Here is a 12034-nt window from a genome sequence, read left to right as displayed (position 1 = left end):
ATGTGAGTCAACCACTTACAATTATTAATATAGGATTTATTGACTCTTTAACTATAACTATGACTCGACCCTATTACATAAATAAGTGGGTTAGGGTTGGACCCTAACATGCCCTCCCCCATAAAAACAGCCTTGTCCTCAAGGCTGAAGCTGTGAAAACTGCTGATGAATAGTGGTTGGTTCCTAGGTTGCATCTTCTGGAGAGGTGTCTTTCCACTTGATGAGGACTTCCTTGATCATGCGGCTGCACAGTTACCGTTCTCGTGTGTCAAGAACCTGTTCAGGTTGGAGCCATATTGAACCTTCTTCATCCAATTCCGATAGACTTATTGAATTATATAATTGTTCCCTACCACTTTCTTGAGGCATGAGACATGGAAAACGGGATGGATTTTTGTAGTGGGTGGCCAGGCTAGATTGTAGGCTACTTCTCCAATGCACTGAAGTATTTGATATGGTCCGTAGAATTTTGGAGATAATTTCTGACGACCCTTGTCTTTAAGTGATGTTTGCTTGTATGGTTGCAACCTCAAGAATACCTTATCCCCTTCTTGAAATGTGCGCTTTGAACGATGTTGGTCTACCTGTTGCTTCATGTGATTCTGAGCTTGATGGAGATTATCTTTGAGGTGGGCGAGCATGATTGCACGGTTCTATAGGAGTTGATCCATTGCTTGTACCTTAGAGCATCCAAGTATATAAGAAGTAGGTCAAGGGGGGAGTTGACCATAAACTGCTTCATATGGAGTCATCTTGGTGGTGGCATGATAGTTAGTATTATACCACCATTCGGCTAGAGGTAACCACTATACCCATAGATGTTGCTTTTATGAAGTGAAACACTTGAGGTAGGTCTCCAGACATTTGTTGACTGCTTCAATTTGTCCATCAGTTTGGGGATGATAGGAAGTACTGATGTGGAGTTGGGTGCCTTGTAGTTTGAAAAGTTCCTGCCAAAAGTTACTGGTGAAGATCGAGTCACGATCAGACACAATGGAAGTGGGCATGCCATGCAATTTGAAGATCTGGTCCATGAAAGATTGAGCCACCAAAGTGGGTGTAAAAGGGTGGGGTGGGGCACAAAAATGGGCATACTTAGAAAGTTTGTCCACAACCATCATGATGACTGACTTGTTGTATGACTTTGGAAGACCAGTAATGAAATCCATAGAAACATTCATCCAGATTGAGGTAGGTATGGGCAATGGTTGTAAGGTGCCTAGGGACTTGACTGTTTCTCCTTTGTGGCGCTGACACACATCACATTCCGCTACAAAAGTAAGAATGTCCTTTTTCATGCTTGTCCAAAAGAAGGAACGACGAGTGCGAGCATAAGTCTTCTGAAAGCCGAAATGGCCTGCAGTGGGAAATGAGTGCAACTCTGCCAAAATGCGCCTTTTGAGGGTGGATGTTGGTGATATCACTACTTTGTCCTTGTAGCGAAGAATCTCATCCTTCCAAGAGTAGTCCGCTATGGAATTTGGATCTGCTTGTAAGTTATGAATGAGTTGGGAGAGCGAAGGATGTGAAAACCATTCCTTGCGAGCTTCTTCAATCCACTCTAGAATGGGAAGAGAGATTGCTAATAGGGTGTTGTCCTCCTCAAATTGGCATGATAAAGCATCCGCTATGACATTTTCGCACCCTTTCTTGTAAATTATCTCATAATCATATCCCAAAATTTTGGCTAGTCATTTATTTTGTTGTGGCGAGGATAGGCGTTGCTCCAAAAAATATTTAAGGCTTTGATGGTCTGTGCGGATTTGGAACTGCTGCCCCAATAAGTATGGTCGTCAGGTATCCACTGCATGTAAGATGGCCATCATCTCCTTCTCATAGGTAGATTGTCCCAGATGTTTCCCACTTAGTTGTTGGCTAGTGAATTCCAAGGGTTGACCTTCCTACATTAAGACAACCCCAATACACGTACCTGAAGCATCACATTCAATCACAAAAGATTTGGTGAAGTTGGGTAGTGCCAATACGGGAGTGGTGTTGGAAATACTTAGGGGGGGTGAATCAGTATTCCTTTTCAATTGTTATTTTTACCAGTTAAATCATTTATATTTAGAACACAGAATGAAAAATAGGAATAAATGATTTTATTAATATAATCTTTACAATAAATCAGGTATAATATATATAGGGATCCAACCCTTGATGAAGACACTATTCTTCAATTTCACAGGCTCCAACCTGTTGCCAAGCACCAACTTGGTCTTTTGTGAGGCTCCAACCTCTAGGGCACCAAACCTATCTTCTTAAGGCACCAACCTTGTGTTTAGGAGCACCAACTCCAAGGACTCCAATCCTTCCAATTCTAAGGCACCAACCCCAAGGGTTCCAACCCTATCTTGTCAAGGCACCTACCTTGTTTGTTCGAGGCTCCAACCTTCAGGGCACCAACCCTCTAGGCTCCAATCCACTGCTATATTTTGTCTAGATATGTTTGATAATAATTCTCTGCTCCAAAAATCTTCTTCACTGAATTCTGTCAATCTACAACTTCACTGCTACATTAATGAAAACCTTGTCTCATAGAAGGTATCACCATTGCTCTTCATTATACCCAAGCAAAATCTCCAAGTCACATCATGATGACTAATACATCATGGCCTTCAATAGTCTCCACACAACTTCAATGTGTCTACAATGAACTGCACTAAGCTCTGCACAGAGACAACTCTTTGTTTCAACCCTCTATCCTAACTGTCACAGTAACTGCTTCGGGTGTGAGGCTTCAGGAGGAACTGCTTTAAGAATGACTTCTTCAAAGGAGTGACTATTGTAGTTTTATATTGTGTGTTCAATTAAAAACAACCATGTTCATACTCAGATATTATTCTTTGATCCGCAGAGCATCCTTTTGAACTGTTATCTGAATCATTGTCAAACACAGGTCTGAGCTTTTCAATAAATAACCCAGTCAACTGAATGTTCGACCTTCGACTTCCTTCTTCTTCTGCTTGACCTTCGGCTTCCTTCTTTGCCCGCTCGACCTTTGGCTTCCTTTCTTATGCTGATTCACGTTCACGAGTTGTGAACTGTCCTTCTTCTCTGTGATAGATGCCCAATACGCCTCATAATTACACTCAATCGTTTCAACTTATATATATATATATATATATATATATATATATATATATATATATATATATATATATATATATATATATATATATGTATATATGTATATATGTATGTGTGTATGTGTGTATGTGTGTATGTGTGTATGTATGTATGTATGTATGTATGAGTTTTTCCAAAGAATTGAAACGACTCGTTCAAAGGTGACGGGGCCGACTCATTTATTAAAAATATATATCGGAGAGCCTTTTATCCATAGACTTGATTTTTCACATAAACCATATAAGAGCTGCTATACCCATAGGGAGGTCCCACATGCCACGTCATTACCTTTAATTGCAATCGTAACTTCAAGAAAAATCGGAGTTATTCCTTTAATCCTGCAAACGAACGCTGGTCCCACCTAAATTCACAAGATCGGACCTCAAATAAAATAAACCTGTGTCCATAAACTTCTCGAGTCCACTCAGTCCCAAGTCTTATCAGATTAATTCTCCACCATTGATCTCATCATTAATTTGATGGTTGTTGATCCACCTGATCAACAAACCCAATCGTCGATCCTCCACCGTTTGATCAAGGCGCGCTGGATCCAATGGTTCACAACTATATCGACCAGGGAACTTGCGCGATGGTTAACCACACTTACGGAGCCGATAAGGATTATAAATCCTTGATCTATAAAAGTTCAAGTCCGTTTTGAGATTTAACATCCAATCACTTTATGACCCGATATCCATTGGATATACGAGGTCATCAAATCTACGGCTTGTGGGTCTTCAACTAACACACGGGTTAAAAACAGAGATCGATGGATAGGGTTTAGTGTGGGCTGAGATCGATGGCTAGGATTTAGAGCGGGAATTTAGCCACGATCAAAACATCCATACACTCCTAACCTCTGCTCTTCCAATCGTTGTTGCTCCTGTGACTTCTCTTCACTCTTCCGCTCTTCCGATAGCTGTTGCTCCTATGGCTTATCTTCCTGTGACCTCTTATAACTCTGTTTATGCTCCTCCATTGTTTTCTTCCTATCGGTTCTTCTTGGGCATATATTACATGTGATACTTCCGATATGGCTCCTTCGATGTTTTCTTCTTTACTCCTTTGTTATTGTTGTTGCTCTTTGTTCTTTCGATAACACTTACCCTTGGGCATATGCGATAACCTGCTTCTCTTGCTCCGATGACTTGCTTCTTTGATGGCTTTCGATAAACTCTTCATCTTACTCTTTGGCTTCATGATGGCTTCTCCTCTTTGGCTTCTTGCTCCTGTTGCTTCACGGATCTACTGCTTCTATTATGTCTATATATATATATTCAATCCACTTGGGTCCTCCATCTCATCATATATCAAACTTTCATCATTATGAGCATTATGATCAATGGGCATCAATGGGCAATCATGTATCAAAGAATTTGCCATCACACACACTGCTATATTGACATCAATAACAAACTAGATTAACAAGTGGAACACATGGCATGTTTGAGAGTTATAAACGCCTGTTGTGCTTCATCATTCCAGAGGAATGAATTTTTCTTGAGAAGGTGAGTGAGGGGTCTAGCAATGTGACCATAATTGCGAACAAATTTGCGATAGTAGCCAGTGAGACCCAAGAATCCTCTCAAACTCTTCAAGGTCTTTGGTTGGGGCCAATCCTGCATTGCCTGGATCTTTTGGGATCCACCCTGACACCTTCACGCCCCATAATGTGGCCCAAATACTCGACTTCTTTCATGCCAAAAGAGCACTTGGATAATTTGACAAATAATTTATGCTTCCCGAGCAGTTGCAAGAGCAGGTCTACATGCTGAAGATGTTTTTCCCAGGTGAGGCTGTAGATGAGAATGTCATCAAAGAAAACAAGGACAAATTTTCTGAGATATGGTTTGAGCAGGTGATTCATGAGGCTCTGAAAAGTGGATGGGGCATTACAGAGACCAAATGGCATGACCAGGAATTCATAATGGCCTTCATGAGTTCAGAAAGCAGTCTTCAGAATGTCTACTTATTTCATGCGAATTTGGTGATAGCCCGAGCGAAGGCTTAGCTTAGTAAAGAATTGAGCCCCATTCAATTCATCTAGCAAATCAACAACAACTAGGATGGGGAATTTATCTTTGACCGTCAGCTTGTTGAGGGCCCTAAAGTCTGGACATATACACCATTCCTCATCTTTCTTGAGCACCATGACCACACGCGATGAATAAGGACTAATGCTAGGATGAATGACACCGGCTTCCATGAGTTCCTTGATGATTTTTTCAATTTCATTATTTTGGGCAAAAGGGTATCTATATGGGCACAAATTCGATGGTTGTGCCCCTGGGACCAAAGTAATATTATGATCACGTTCCCCTTTCGATGGTGGAAGCTCATGAGGTTTTTCAAAGACCTGCAGATGGTTGTTTAAGACCTATTGCATCTTAAGATGAATATGAAGAGTAGGGGGCTCGAAGGCCTGAATGGCATTAAATTGGGCGATAACTCCATGGTGGCCCTTTTCTAGCAACTTTTCCATCTGATGCAAGCTGATGATAGAAGGAGTACTTGCTTGGAGTCCGCAAAGGGTATGTGTGTGGTCATTCTGCTTAAAGCTCATATATAACTCTTGGAAATCCATTGTGTTTGGGCTGAGTGTGCAGAGCCATTCAACACCCAATACAATGTTACACACACCCATGTTGATGGTAAACATGTGGGTCCTTAGGTGGTACTCTCCCATCTGAAGTTTGATATTTTCATAGCAGCCATCACATTTCATTGTCCCCCCATCAGCAATCTGTACCTGGAAATCAGAGACTGCTTTGACAAAACAATGCACAACTTCTGTGACTCTCTGATGGATAAAGTTATGCATGCTGCCACTATCAATCAAGACTACTACATGGGTGATGTTTAATAAAACCTCTGATTTTGAGAGTTTGGGGAGAATAAATGCTTGCCAAATCATGGAGTGAGATAACTAGTTCTTCTGGTGTAGCTGGGAGCTCATTGTCTTGTTGGTTGTCCTCATCTTCCTCCTATGGTCCCTCAAAGGATGGGGCTTCCTCAGATGAACTGTGATCAATAGCATCAATTTGAAAGAATTTGGGTTCCTTGCATTTATGCCGTGGGGAGTATTTATCATCACAGTAGTAACACAATCCTTGCTTTCTTATTTCCGCCATTTCTAATGGTGACACCTTCTAAACCTTAAGTGTTTGGGTAGTGACCGAAGCATGGGTGGGGCATCCCTTGGCTATGAAATTTGGATGAGGCGACCAGGCTGCTAACGCGTGTTCCACTTCATGAGCTGTTGTGCAAGCTTCCAGCCATGTGGGTGGTTGGTGCATCCGGATGTGAGCTTGGATGGCGTCTTTGAGACCACTGATAAAACATTCCAAGTAGAATTCATCTACCAGACCTCCTGTGCGGAAGGATAATTTCTCAAAGGCTGTAATATAGTCGTGTACTGCGCCTATCTATCTGAGCTTAGTAAGACAACCCAAAAAATTGGATTCATGTTCAAAGCATTCACAAAGGGATTTTGAGAATTCCTTCCAAGTAATTGCCTTGCATAGAATTTTTGATGCCATTGCCACCATTGCCATCTTTCTTGGTCCAAGTAAAGGCTTCCCACATGTAGCTTAGTCTCATCATCTCTAATGTGATTCAACGTGAAATATTGGTCCATTTGTGATAGCCATATTGTCGGATTAGAGCCATCAAATTTGTACATGTCCAGCTTGGGTGGTCGAGGGTGGGAATGTTGGTGGTTTCCATGGAAGTGAATAGAATGACTAAATTATCCTTCATGGTCTTCATTAAAAGCATATGCCTCTGATTGTGTCGCCGACTTGCCCTTTGTGAATGTGTCATTCAATGTCTGGATTTGCCTCGCTAATTCCTCCAACTTGTTTTCAAGGGATTCCATCTTCTCATTGGCCATAGCTTGAGTTCTGGTTTCTACCATACACAAATCTGGTCGTCACTGTGAAAAAATTTGGGACCACCCGAAAATTGAAGCTGACAAGTGAATGGTACCACCTCACTTAGCCCGTCATCCTGATTCTTATGGGCTAAGTCTCTTATAAGTGTTCCGGGAGGGCCTCAGACTCCTTTTTTTTTTTTTACTCTGAAAGGAGTTTTACTCCCCACTTATCAATACTACAGTAGCCAATTCCCAGAAAAGTTAATCCTGCCCAATGTCTTGTGAGAATCACCACAAGCTATAGGAGCCACAAGCCTCCCTACACAAATGGTTAGATCTATCTGTGAAACCCTCAACTGCAGAGTGTGAGTAGGAATGTGGTAGCGACCGAACCCCCGTTGCTAGATCTGAATGGTATTCTGGTGGATCTGATTGTTGTGGCGGCGCGGAACCCAATCTGCTAGATCTGATCTGGTAAAGAAGATGATGGGCGATTTTTAGAGAGACAAGAGAACTATGGTCTCAAGGACTGTCATGTGCTATAGATCACAATATACATAAGGGTCCAATAATAGTACTCGACCCAATCTTTCAAGGCACTAACGAAGGAGGATCAACCTTACCCTTAGCCGTACTACTCGACTACCCTATCGTACACGCAAGTAATCTCCCCGAGTGCTATTCTCGGTGTACTATAGCAGCAAGATGGCCGACGGTTTATCTACAACGAGGTTTCAGGTGAGCCTAGGAGGCTTTTGATATACCCAGAGGGTACGTGGAAGACAGTATATGCAGGGTTCTGTCTAATGTGCTACTACTCAAAGGGGTACCCACAGGGGTTACAAGGGAGTCCAACAAGCGTGACCACCTCTTGTATTTTCTGCATGCATGCCTCCCCAAATCCGTAGGTTTATGCGCTCAATGACAAATCCTGTGGTTTAAAGATGCCAGAACACATCTCTAGCCAAAAAAAATAATTATGCTATAAATGGAGATACCACCGGCCCTGGAAAGCACTCTGATACCACTTGTTATGCTCTTGACTTGTGAGAAGATGCTAGGATACCAAATATGCGAAGAAATACAACCCAGAACACAGAACAAAATGAAAAATAACAACATGTATTTTATTATTCAAAGATGAAAGCAATGTTTACTTGCCTCTTCGAGGGGGCAACCTCCAATAGAGCAGTGCTCAATTACAGAAGAAGACATGACACTCCTCAATGGGGAGTCTCTATCCTTTATATAGGATTCATACATGCAATACCATGGGTCAGTACCATGGTTCTATTAATACCATTTATCTAATACCATGACCCATTTGCAACTAACTGTGGTCCCTTTCTTTACATGCGGGTCAACCACTTACAATTATTAATATGGGCTTTATTGACTCTTTAACTATAACTATGACTCGACCCTATTACATAAATAAGGGGGTTAGGGTTGGACCCAAAAAAAAATTGGTTCAACCAATCTATGGTCTGGTGGTACGTGGAAGTCCGTTCAACATATCTATGGTCGGGTGGTACGTGGAAGTCCCAAACCTAGTTGACTTATGCATTCATTAATAAGAGTTTTTTCTCCTTGGTATTTCATTTACAAAGGCACTAGTTTTTCTGTGGATTTTATGGTTGTTGTATCCTTGTTATTTCCGGTTGTTATATGCTAGTTATGAGCATGTTTTATGACAATGATGATGTATGAATCTCATAATGTTTTGACTTGTAAATTAATGAACAATTAATATATGACCTAATAGATGAAAACGAAAATATTGTGATGAGAAATCAATGCTTCTTTACGAATCTCAGATAAGTATGAGACCCCTATGCTCGTATATGTTATTATGATATGTAGATTACATGTTCATGATGTGTTTGACGAAATGTCTGTCATGGTTAGGCTTGGTTAGGTCAAGTCCTTGATCAAGTTTTGTGTTAGAGGTTTTGTCTTGGTGTCATTTATTGTCTTGGAAAGTCTCATAAAGTTTCAGACAATGGTTTAGAGACTAGCCCTAAAAAAGTGGCTTAAATCTCATAGACTCTAGCACAAAACTGACTGAAAAAGATTGCAGTCTCTCCCTTGCAGGCATTGTGTGAGCGACTAGAGTGTCCCAGTCGCATGCATGCCCATGTCATGGGAGCGACTGAGGGTTTAATTCATTGAAAGGCTAGGTTAACTCAGGGGTTTGTCACATGGAGTGGTAGATTAGCTCCTGGGGGTCTCTAGCACCCAAGGGAGGTCTGTAAGGTGTTGATTCACCGGTTCCACTTCCTTAACTGCACTTAGGGAGTTAAATCATATCATAGTAACTCTTCGTCATGTGTTTACCCCAGTGGATTGGTTGACTTAGGTAAATGCGGGAGGAGAGTGTTAGAACATTTGATCTTGGTAAAGATATTGTAATGTTTAACATTTTGACTTGTTAAAAAATAAATAAAATAAAAAATAATAATTGTATTTATATTTATAATTAATCAGAATTAATAATTAAGCCAACTTACCCAGCTTCAAGAGAGATCAAATTTCTTGAGATGCAAACCTCTTTTAAAGTGAAAAAAGATTTGATCCCTCTTTGCCTTGGTAGATTCAGATTAGACGTCTAAATTTGATTATATAACTATTAGTAAAATTGCAAATTTCCATTACTCAAATTGTGATTTTGAACTGTGAAAAATTCCTAATTCACCTTGATTATGCAATTTTAACAATAAATATTTATAATTTCAACCACTTTTTATTTTATTTATTTATTATATATTTTAAACCAAATTTATAAAAAAAAACCTAAATATTTAAAAAATGTGATTGTTTAGACAAAGTGATTTTTGAAATGTTTAACGAGGAACCAAAATATTTCAAACATTATAGTGGACCACGTTGCGTATTTTATTTGCATTATAGTAGGCCAAATAAGTATTTTATTAGGTCGATAGGCCTTCTTTTGAATCAGTTTAGTAGTTTACACTTTCATTCTCTGACTGACATATGTCATATGGTTTTCTCTTTAACATTTGGCATATGGTTTTCTCTTTGACATTTGGCTATATATCTTCTATTGTTTAACACTTTTCTTGTGTGTTTGACACATGGGACATAAATTTTCCTCTACCTGCTTGACATTTGTTCCCACATGCATCATTATTCTGGGTTTCTCTGCATATGATTTGGTGGCATTATTCCTTAGCTCTCTCCAAAACCCAGTTATGTGGTGCACGATCAACAAATTCCTGCTTTGAAAACCCTATTCTACGGTGCACGACCAACTAATCTATGCTTAATCTATGCTTCCATGACCTTACCAGCTGTCGTCTTGGTTCAAACTTCATCAACAATTATGTACTAGCAATTGCCCCAAAAGGTACAAAGAGAGGCTGATATAATTATGAAGTTGGAATGGTTGAACTTTTGTAGAAGATTAAAAAGTACAAGTGGTTAGTGCACATCTCTCAAGGCACGGTTAAAGTGTGGAAGATGAAGGCTTGAAAAATTTGGCTTCACTTCAATGTTGAATGAAGGTCACAAAGCATAACACCAAATAATCAGCAATGTTAGTTTTATGGTGAGGAAGGAGGGAGTAAGGATACTATCAGGAACTTACCATGAAGCTAACACTTTTAATTCGAAATTCTCTTCAATTTCAAAAAGACAATGTATTTTTTCAATATCAACAAAAAATTGACCATGAGATCTTGTATGGGTATACTTGTTTTTCATATTCTGATGTGATAGAAGAATTCTGCGCTAATACTCAAATTATATACTTTAGATCAAGAGAAAAGGCAAATCACTAAGACCACATTTTTTATTCAATTAGATGTTGTGAGTACCTTTGTGGGAACAATCAACAAATTCTAGCAGAAGCGATGGGGAGAATGGAGACATTTTGAAAGGATTGGAAGCACAACTATGAAAAAAGAACTAAAAGCAACAAGAAAACAAATGCTTAGGATGAATACCCAGCTGGACAAGCATAAAAAGAAAATAATCCTTGCAGAAGTTGGGGAAGACTGCATTAGGTAGAAACTGCAAGATCAAGAAGAATTAATACAAGAATTCTTGGAGGGAGTTCGACATTTGGAGCTCGAGCAACATCATGGGTTTGCAGTTCTGAGGTCCCCTGTGCCTCACCAGCAAAATATTTGGTTCCTTTGGACAAGAGGACGTAGTAGCAAAGAACGAAGACTTTGTGGAACATCATTTTGAGCATTTCAGGAGAACAAACCCATCCACGGTGTCATCAGTTGTAGGAAGAATAAGGGCTGCTCACTTTTGGCATGATAACAAAAATGGTTAATATTATGATGTATTTCAAGTTTGTGATTTTGCTAGGCTGGTTTGTAGGGCTGATACTGGCCAGACAGTTAATCGTGAGTGCCTTTGTGGCAATAGCCAACAAATTCTAGCACAAGTGATGGGGAGAATGGGAGCATAGATTTGCATATGGCCTCGCCCCACTGGAGAAATCAAACCCAAAATGGAGAAATCACTCTAAATAATAAGAAAGGAACTTCAGTTCATCTCCACTCATTATGTTACAAGTTTACACTACATCATTTCAGTAATTTTAGGAAACCCTGAACAAAACATTAGTACAATGCCATTTTCAGACCAATACTACACTAAAATTAGATTCAAAACATCTAAAGTACAATATAGAGATTAAAAATTCATACATGACATGCTTCTAGATAAAGTCACCAACTTTCTAATAAATGTAAAAACTCAAAGTCCCAGTACTTGCATAGAATTACTTAAGGAAACCATTAAACATAAAAGAGGTTCAGTTTATGGACTCCACGTGACACTAAAGCATAGAAACATTTATAGTAAAATGCAGATTGTCATAATGTCAGAAACTACAACAACCAAATGAAAAGATATTTTTTCTCACTTTCTTTTGTAACAAAGAGAATATATGGGAGAAGATGAATCTGCGATTGCAGCTGCTACAGAAATCACTCTAAATAATAAGAAAGGAACTTCAGTTCATCTCCACTCATTATGTTACAAGTTTACACTACA

Source organism: Pinus tabuliformis, chromosome 6, assembly GCF_031772625.1.
Source record: "Pinus tabuliformis cultivar Carrire ecotype Pingquan chromosome 6, CPIR1, whole genome shotgun sequence".
Taxonomy (NCBI): domain Eukaryota; kingdom Viridiplantae; phylum Streptophyta; class Pinopsida; order Pinales; family Pinaceae; genus Pinus; species Pinus tabuliformis.
This window is presented reverse-complemented; position numbering follows the sequence as displayed.